We start from the raw sequence: 8952 nt of genomic DNA on the forward strand, positions 1-8952 counted from the left end.
CGCCGCGGGGAGTGCCGCGCTGTCAGAGGTGCCGGGTGAGTGGGTGAGAACGTAAGAAATAGGAGCAGGAGTAGGCCATTCGGCCCCTCAAGCCTGCCCCGCCATTCAATACGATCATGGCTGATCTGCCCCAGGCCTCAACTCCTCTTTCGTGCCAGCTCCTCATAGCCCTCAACTCCCCGATATTTCAAAAATCTGTCTACTTCCTCTTTAAATACTTTCAGTGATCTAGCCTCCACAACTCTCTGGGGTAGAGAATTCCAGACATTCACTGTCCTCTGAGAGGAGAAATTCCTTTGCATCTCAGTTTTAAATGAGTGTCCCCTTATTCTGTAACTATGTCCCCTAGTTCGAGATATCCCCCACTAGTGGAGACATCTTCTCAACATCTACCCTGTCAAGCCCCCTCCGAATCTTATACGTTTCAATAAGGTCACCTCTCATTCTACTAAACTCTAATGAATAAAGGCCTAACCTGTTTAGCTGTTCTTGATAAGTCAGCCCCTTCATCCCAGGAATCAGCCTAGTGAATCTCTTTTGAGCTGCCTCCAATGCCAGTATATCCTTTCTTAAATACGGGGACCAAAACTGTACACAGTACTCCAGGTGCAGCCTCACCAACACCCTGCACAGTAGTAACAAGACTTCCCTATTTTTAAACTCCAACCCCCTAGCAATACAGGCCAAAATCTCATTTGCCTTCTTAATTACAAGCTGCACCTGCATGTTAACTTTTTGTGTTTTATGCACAAGAACACCCAGATCCCTCTGTGCTGCACTTTTTTGGAGTCTCTCTCCATTTAAATATTAGTCTGCCTTTTGATTTTTTCTACCAAAGTGCATGACCTCACACTTTCCTACATTAAACTCCATCTGCCAAGTTTTTGCCCACTCACTCAACCTGTCTATACCCCCTTGCAGCTTCCTTATGTCCTCATCACAACATGCCCTCCCACCTATTTTTGTATTGTCAGCAAATTTGGATACATTACACTCTGCCCCCTCCTCAAGTCATTAATATAGATAGTAAATAACTGAGGCCCAAGGATTGATCCTTGTGACATCCCACTAGTTATGTCTTTCCAACCTGAAAAAGACCCATTAATCCTGACTCTCTGTCTTCTGTGTGTTAACCAATCCTCAATCCATGCTTATACATTACCCTCAATACCGTCAGCTCCTATCTTGTGCAATAACCTTCTATGTGGCACCTTATCGAATGCCTTCTGGAAATCCAAATACACTACATCTACCGGTTCCCCTTTATCAACTCTGCTTGTTATATTATCAAAGAACTCTAGCAAATTTGTCAGACATGATCTCCCTTTCACAAAACCATGTTGACTCTGTTTGATTGCGTTAAGCTTTTCTAAATGTCCTGCAATTTCTTCCTTAAGCATTTTCCCAATGACAGATGTTAGGCTGACTGGCCTATAGTTTCCTACTTTTTGTCTCCCTCCCTTCTTGAACAGGGGCGTCACATTAGTTGTTTTCCAATCCGCTGGGACTCTCCTGGAATTCAGTGAGTTCTGGAATATTTCGACCAATGCTTCCACTATCTCTGCAGCCACTTCCTTTAAAACCCTTGGATGCAGGTCATCAGGTCCTGGTGACTTGTCTGCCTTTAGTCCCATTAGTTTGTCAAATACTTTGTCCCTCGTGATAGAGACTGTTACAAGATCTTTCCTCGCATTAGCTCCTTGCTTATCTAATATCTTTGGGATGTTTATAGTGTCCTCCACCGTGAAGACCAATGCAAAATATTGGTTTAAATTATCTGCCATTTCCCTGTTCCCTGACTGTTCCAGTTGCATCCTCCAAGGGTCCCACGCTCAATTTAGCTACTCCCTTTCTTTTTATATAGCTATAGAGGCTCTTGCTATCTGTTTTTATAATTCTTGCCAATTTACTTTCATAATCGGTTTTCTCCCTTTTTATTAGCTTTTTAGTCATCCACTGCTGATTCCTAAAAAAATTCCCAATCCTCTGGCCACTAGTTTTTGCCGCTTTTTATGCCTTAGTTTTTGATTGGATACTCTCCTTGACCACCTTTGTTAACCATGGGTGGTTCATCCTTCTCATCGAGTCCTTCTTTTTGACCAGGATAAAGTTTTCCTGAGCGTTATGAAATATCTGCTTAAATATCTGCTACTGCTCATCCTCAGACCTTCCCCTTGGTCTATTTTCTGAGCCCGCTTTAGACAACTCTTTCTTCATACCTCTGTAATTGCCCTCATTTAAGTTGAGGACACTGGTTTGAGACCCGAGTTGCTCACCTTCAAACTGAATTTGAAATTCTATCGTGTTGTGATCGCTACCCCCTAGAGGATCCTTAATTACAGGATCTCTTATTAATCCCACCTCATTACACATTACTAGATCTAAAATAGCCTGTTCCTGGGTAGGTTCTGCAATGTATTGCTCTAAGAAACAATCCCTGATGCACTCTACAAATTTGTCTTCCATGTTACCCCTGCTAATCTGATTTGTCCAATCAATATGCAGATTAAAATCACCCATGACAATTGTAGCGCCCTTCTTACACGCCTCCATTATTTCCCGATTTATACTATGTTCTACAGTGAGGCAACTCTTCGGGGGCATATAGATGACTCCCACCTGTGACTTCTTCCCCTTGCTATTCCTTATGTCGACCCAAAACTGATTCCATATCATGAGCTATGCCATCTATGTCACTACTCACCACTGCACTGATAGCTTCCTTTATTAACAAAGCTACCCCACCTCCTTTTCCTTTTTGCCTATTTCTACAGAACGTCGAATACCCTTCAATATTGAGTTCCCAGTCTTGGTCACCATGCAACCAGATGTCTGTAATAGCCATCAAGTCATATCCTTATATTTCTATTTGTGCCGTCAACTCATCTATCTTGTTACAAATGCTGGTTGAGCGCGAAATGTTCCGATTACAAAATGGCTTCCTGTCCGCAATTCTGATTTTGTGGTTTTGGACTCGTCTTTCTGCCAATGTCTCCCATAGGGTGTCAACATTACAACCCACCCCCCCCCCTCCCCCGCAAACACACACCTGTCACCTGCCCCCACCCCCAATTTGGTTTTGCAATGTAAACAGTCATGGTGTAGTTGCGGGCTCCGGCCACCGGGTGTCACAGTGGAGTGATGCTCTCCTTGGATTTGCTGCCATCTTTAATAATGACATTGGAATTCATGAGGAGAGGGGTTGGTGGGCTAGTTGCTGGAGCAACACCCGCACTTCAGGAAGGGAGGGACTGGGGTTTAGGTCTGTGGGGTCAAGAAGTTGAGACGTGAGACAGATTTGCAGCGCACAGGAAGATCCCAGGACTGTGCCAAGCGTTCTACGGACAGGGTCAATCTGGGCTGTGACAGCCAGGATCCTGCACAGTTCCAACAAGGGTCCCTGCGAACAAGGAGCCAACATTATTAAGTGGAACGCATCAAGTGGTAACATTGCATCTGCCCACCTAACCCCCTCCCTGCCACCATTGCCATCAGTCAGGGCAACTCTCTCTTGCCTGTGAGTCAGAAGGTCGTGGGTTCGAATCCCCACTCCAGAGACTTGAGCTCCATAATCCAGGCCGACGCTCCCAGTGCCAGTACTGAGGGAGTGCTGCACTGTCAGAGGTGCCGTCTTTCAGGATGAGACATTAAACCGAGGCCCCGTCTGCCCCCTCGGGTGGGGGTAAAAGATCCCATGGCCACTATTGGAAGTAGAGTGGGGGGAGTTCTCCCCCCGTGTCCTGGGGCCAATATTTAACCCTCAACCAACATCACTAAAAACAGATGATCTGGGTCATTATCACATAGGAAATAGGAGGCCATTTGGCCCCTCGAGCCTGCTCCACCATTCAATTCAATCATGGCTGATCTTCCACCTCAACATCTTCCCACACTATCCCCGTATCCCTGGATATCTTAATATCTAGAAACCTATCGATCTCTGTCTGGAACACACTCAATGACTGAGTCACCACGGTCCTCTGGGGGAGACAATTCCGAAGATTCACCAACCCTCTGAGGGAAGGAATTGCTCACTCCGTGGGAGCTTGCTGTGCGTAAATTGACAGCTGCGTCGCCTACGTGGCAACAGTGACTGTGAGGGGCTATGGGGGCATCCTGAGGATGCTACACAAAAGGTGCTACACAAATGCAAGTCCTTATATTGGCGACCGAGCCTTCAGCTGCCTGGGGAACCAGACTCTGGAATTCCCTCCCTGAAGCCCCTTGACATCCTCACCCCGCCCCCAAACCACCTCTTTGATCAAGTTTTTTAGTCACCTGCGGGGTCCGAGTATCCGTTTGCCTCTGGTTCAGTCCAATTACGTCTTTGTGATGTGCTCTGTTTTGTTGCTTAATTGAATTAAAAAACTGACCAAGCGAGTTCACCTTTTTAAAATGGAGTTATTCTTTCATGGGGTGTGAGTGTCACTGGCAAGGTCAGCATTTGTTGCCTATCCCTAACTGACCCTTGAACTGAGTGCCTTGCTCAGCCATTTACAGAGGGCCATTGAGAGTCAGCCACATTGCTGTGTGTCTGGAGTCACATGTAGGCCAGACCAGGTAAGGGTGGTAGATTTCCTTCCCCTAAAGGGACATTAGTGAACCAGATAGGTTTTTAATAACAATCAATAAATCACAGTCACCAATACCAAGACTAGCTTTTTAATGGAATTTAAATCCCACCAGCTGACATGGTCAGATTTGAACCCACATCCCCAGAGCATTAAGCTGAGCCTCTAGGTTGCTAACCCAGCTACATACCACTACACCACTGTCACCCTGTCACACAACATGCCGATACAGAGAGAGAAATAACACTCTCACTTTCACCTTTCACAGATGCAAACTGACAAAATTATTGTACTTTTTTTGGCAGTGTAGTCACCGCTGTAATGTCGGAAACGCACAGCAAATTTTCACACAGCAAGATCCCACAATTAGTGATCACCTGTTTTTTTTTAATACATGGGTTGAGTGATAAATATTGCATGTGAAAATCTCACAGCCACTGTTGGAAGAAGAGCAGGGGAGGAGGAAATCAATTACCAAAGTAGGGAAGTGATGCTTCAGTTGTACAGGGCACCACATCTGGAGCACTGTGCACAGTATTGGTCTCCTTATTTAAGGAAGGATGTAAATGTGTTGGAAGCCATTCAGAGAAAGTTTACTAGGCTAATAACAGGAAAGGTTGGACAGGTTAGGCCTGTATCTGCTGGAGTTTGGAAGAGTGAGAGGCGGCTTGAGTGAAACTTTAAAGATCCTGAGGGGTCTTGACAGGTTGGATGTGGAGAGGACGTTTCCTCTTGTGGGAGAATCTAGAACGAGGGGGTCACTGTTTAAAAATAAGGGGTCGCCCATTTAAGACGGAGATGAGGAGAATTCTTTCTCTCAGAGGGTCGTGAGTCTTTGGAACTCTCTTCCTCAAAAGGCAATGGAAGCAGAGCCTTTGAATATTTTTAAGGCAGAGCTGGATAGATTCTTGATAAGCAAAGGGGGTGAAAGGTTATCGGGGGTCAGGCGGGAATGTGGGGTTGAGGATACGATCAGGTCAGCCACGATCTTATTGAATGGTGGAGCAGGCTCGAGGGACCGAGGGTGTTCTCCCCAATGCCCTTGGGGGGGGGGAGGGGGCAACACTTACCTCTCAATCAACCTCACTGAAAAAAAACACAGATGACCTGGGTCATTATCACGTTGCTGTCTGTGGGATCTTGCTGTGCGCAAACTGGATGCCGTGTTTCCTAGGCTACAACAGTGACTGCACTTCAAAAAAAATGAGTCCTTCATTGGCTGTGAGATGCCTCGGAGCGTCCTGAGGTAACCCTAACCCTAATCCTCCCAGCCCCCACCCCACCCCCATGCCCCTTTTCTGTAGAATCCCAGACTCTTCAACCTCAGACAACTTCAGCTCGGCTGCACCTGTCTGCGCTGGGTGCTTGGTGGAGAAGGTTGACCAAGACTGTACCACAGGGAAAAGATCTCCTGGGCAGAAAGTCCCTGTACCTGCAGTGCTACCTTGTGGAGTCTTTGAGAACAGCAATGTTCACCTCACTGGTTTTCCATCAGGCAGCATGTTTTGTGCTGCCTGGGCTCGAGCACAGGTTCCAACCTTGTTCCCCGTTGTTATATAGTAAAGCAGCATTCCCAGCTCAGAATCAGGCCATTCGGCCCTTCTGCTGCGTCCTGGTGTTTCTGCTCCACAGGAGGCCCCTCCCACCCCCCCTCTTCATCTCGCCCCATCAACATATCCTTCTACTCCTTTCTCCCTCACGCGTTTATCCAGCTTTGTAACCTCCTCCAGCCCCTACACCCTCCCTATCTCTGTAACCTCCTCCAGCCCCTACACCCTCCCTATCTCTGTAACCTCCTCCAGCCCCTACAACCCTCCCTATCTCTGTAACCTCCTCCAGCCCCTACAACCCTCCCTACCTCTGTAACCTCCTCCAGCCCCTACAATCCTCCCTATCTCTGTAACCTCCTCCAGCCCCTACAACCCTCCCTATCTCTGTAACCTCCTCCAGCCCCTACAACCCTCCCTATCTCTGTAACCTCCTCCAGCCCCTACAACCCTCCCTATCTCTGTAACCTCCTCCAGCCCCTACACCCCTCCCTATCTCTGTAACCTCCTCCGGCCTCTACAACCCTCCCTATCTCTGTAACCTCCTCCAGCCCCTACAACCCTCCCTATCTCTGTAACCTCCTCCAGCCCCTACAACCCTCCCTATCTCTGTAACCTCCTCCAGCCCCTACACCCCTCCCTATCTCTGTAACCTCCTCCGGCCTCTACAACCCTCCCTATCTCTGTAACCTCCTCCAGCCCCTACAACTCTCCCTATCTCTGTAACCTCCTCCAGCCCCTACAACCCTCCCTATCTCTGTTACCTCCTCCAGCCCCTACAACCCTCCCTACCTCTGTAACCTCCTCCAGCCCCTACAACCCTCCCTATCTCTGTAACCTCCTCCAGCCCCTACAACCCTCCCTACCTCTGTAACCTCCTCCAGCCCCTACAACCCTCTCTATCTCTGTAACCTCCTCCCCCTACAACCCTCCCTATCTCTGTAACCTCCTCCAGCCCCTACAACCCTCCCTATCTCTGTAACCTCCTCCAGCCCCTACAACCCTCCCTATCTCTGTAACCTCCTCCATCCCCTACACCCCTCCCTATCTCTGTAACCTCCTCCAGCCTCTACAACCCTCCCTATCTCTGTAACCTCCTCCAGCCCCTACAACTCTCCCTATCTCTGTAACCTCCTCCAGCCCCTACAACCCTCCCGATCTCTGTAACCACCTCCAGCCCCTACAACTCTCCCTATCTCTGTAACCTCCTCCAGCCCCTACAACCCTCCCGATCTCTGTAAACTCCTCCAGCCCCTACAACCCTCCCTATCTCTGTAACCTCCTCCAGCCCCTACACCCCTTCCTATCTCTGTAACCTCCTCCAGCCCCTACAACCCTCCGAGATCTCTGCGCTCCTCCAGTTCTGGTTTCTTGAGCATTCCACGATTTCCCATCGCTCCAACATTGGCCGTGCTTTCAGCTGCCTGGGGGCTCTAAGCTCTGGAATTCCCCCCCTAAACCTTTCCACCTCTCTCTCTCTCTCCCCCTTTAAGACGCTCCTTAAAACCGACCTCTTTGGCCAAGCTTTTGGTTACCTGTCCCTATGGCTCGATGTCCGATTTTGTTTATTAATATTTCAGTGGCGCCTTGGAAGGTTTTACTGTGCTCAAGGTGCTATATAAATGCAAGTTGTCATTGAGAGACTAGTGACCTCAGCGACATTATTATCCCAGCTTATGCGCCCAGGCAATTGTCAGCCTTGGGCTAAAATGGTGCGTGATCAGCCTTGGAACGCCACTGCCCTCTGACCCCATTCCTGGTTGGAAAGTCAGGATATTGAGTGGAGGGAGAGGATTGGGAAGGTCTGTGATACCTCCCATGGTCCATCATCCAGCTGATGCTCCCTGTTCCTGGGGCTGGATGAGGGTCAATGAATTTGGGAAAGGGGGTGGGGCCTGAAAGACCAGTGGCAGCAGACTCTAAAAAGTAACTTTCAAAATGTGAATGGGGTTGTCCTTAAAGACAGTGGATCAATTTTTGATGAGTATGTCTGCCAAAGTACTTTAAAAAAATCGGTTCCTGGGATGTGGGCATCGCTGGCTAGGCTAGCATGTATTGCCCGTCCCTAATTGCCCTTGTTCAGAGGGCATTTAAGAGTCAATAACATGGGTCTGGAGTCAGGATAAGGCAGGCACATCTTACCCTAAAGGTTATTAGTGAGGCAGATGGGTTTTTATTTTTACAAACAATTGGCAATATTTTCACTTTTAATTCCAGATTTGTATTGAACTCATTCAAATTTCACCATCAGCCACAGTGGGGATTTGTCCCCAGAGTATTACCCTGGAATACCAGTCCAGTGACATTACCAACACCCACCTCCCCATTACAGCAGTGGCCTCCTGCAGTGTGTGACCAGGAATCTCTCTCCCTGTTGGGCACATTGGAAGGATTTAAAGACACATAACCAACCTGCTGGATTTATACACCTCCCTACAGGAGACAAGTCCTGGGTTGAGGCTTGAACCCAGTCCTGAGACAGGGACACTATCACTGCTCCACAGCGATTCAATAACTACTTGAAAAAAAAAACCCAGAGCTAATTGAGTGGGGAGGGAGTTCTAATTGCAAAGAGCTCGCACAGTCAGGAGGGGCCGAATGGTCGTCTTCTTGCGCTGCAGTCAGCCACTGCAGTGCAAGGTGAGGTCAGTACCAGAGCATCCCTCCTCCTCTCTCTCTCTCTGTTAACAATCTGTCTTCACAGGGGATGTTTAAGAACCTCCCCGGCCATGTCCCTGGGAAAGGGGGGGTTAACAGATTAAATTGCTGGCTGGGAGGTGAATGGTCAGTGAAAGGTGGCTGCACATGTCGGGGCCAATTATGCGGGGCCGGGT

The sequence above is a fragment of the Cetorhinus maximus genome, chromosome 31 (assembly GCF_964194155.1).
Source record: "Cetorhinus maximus chromosome 31, sCetMax3.hap1.1, whole genome shotgun sequence".
NCBI lineage: Eukaryota > Metazoa > Chordata > Chondrichthyes > Lamniformes > Cetorhinidae > Cetorhinus > Cetorhinus maximus.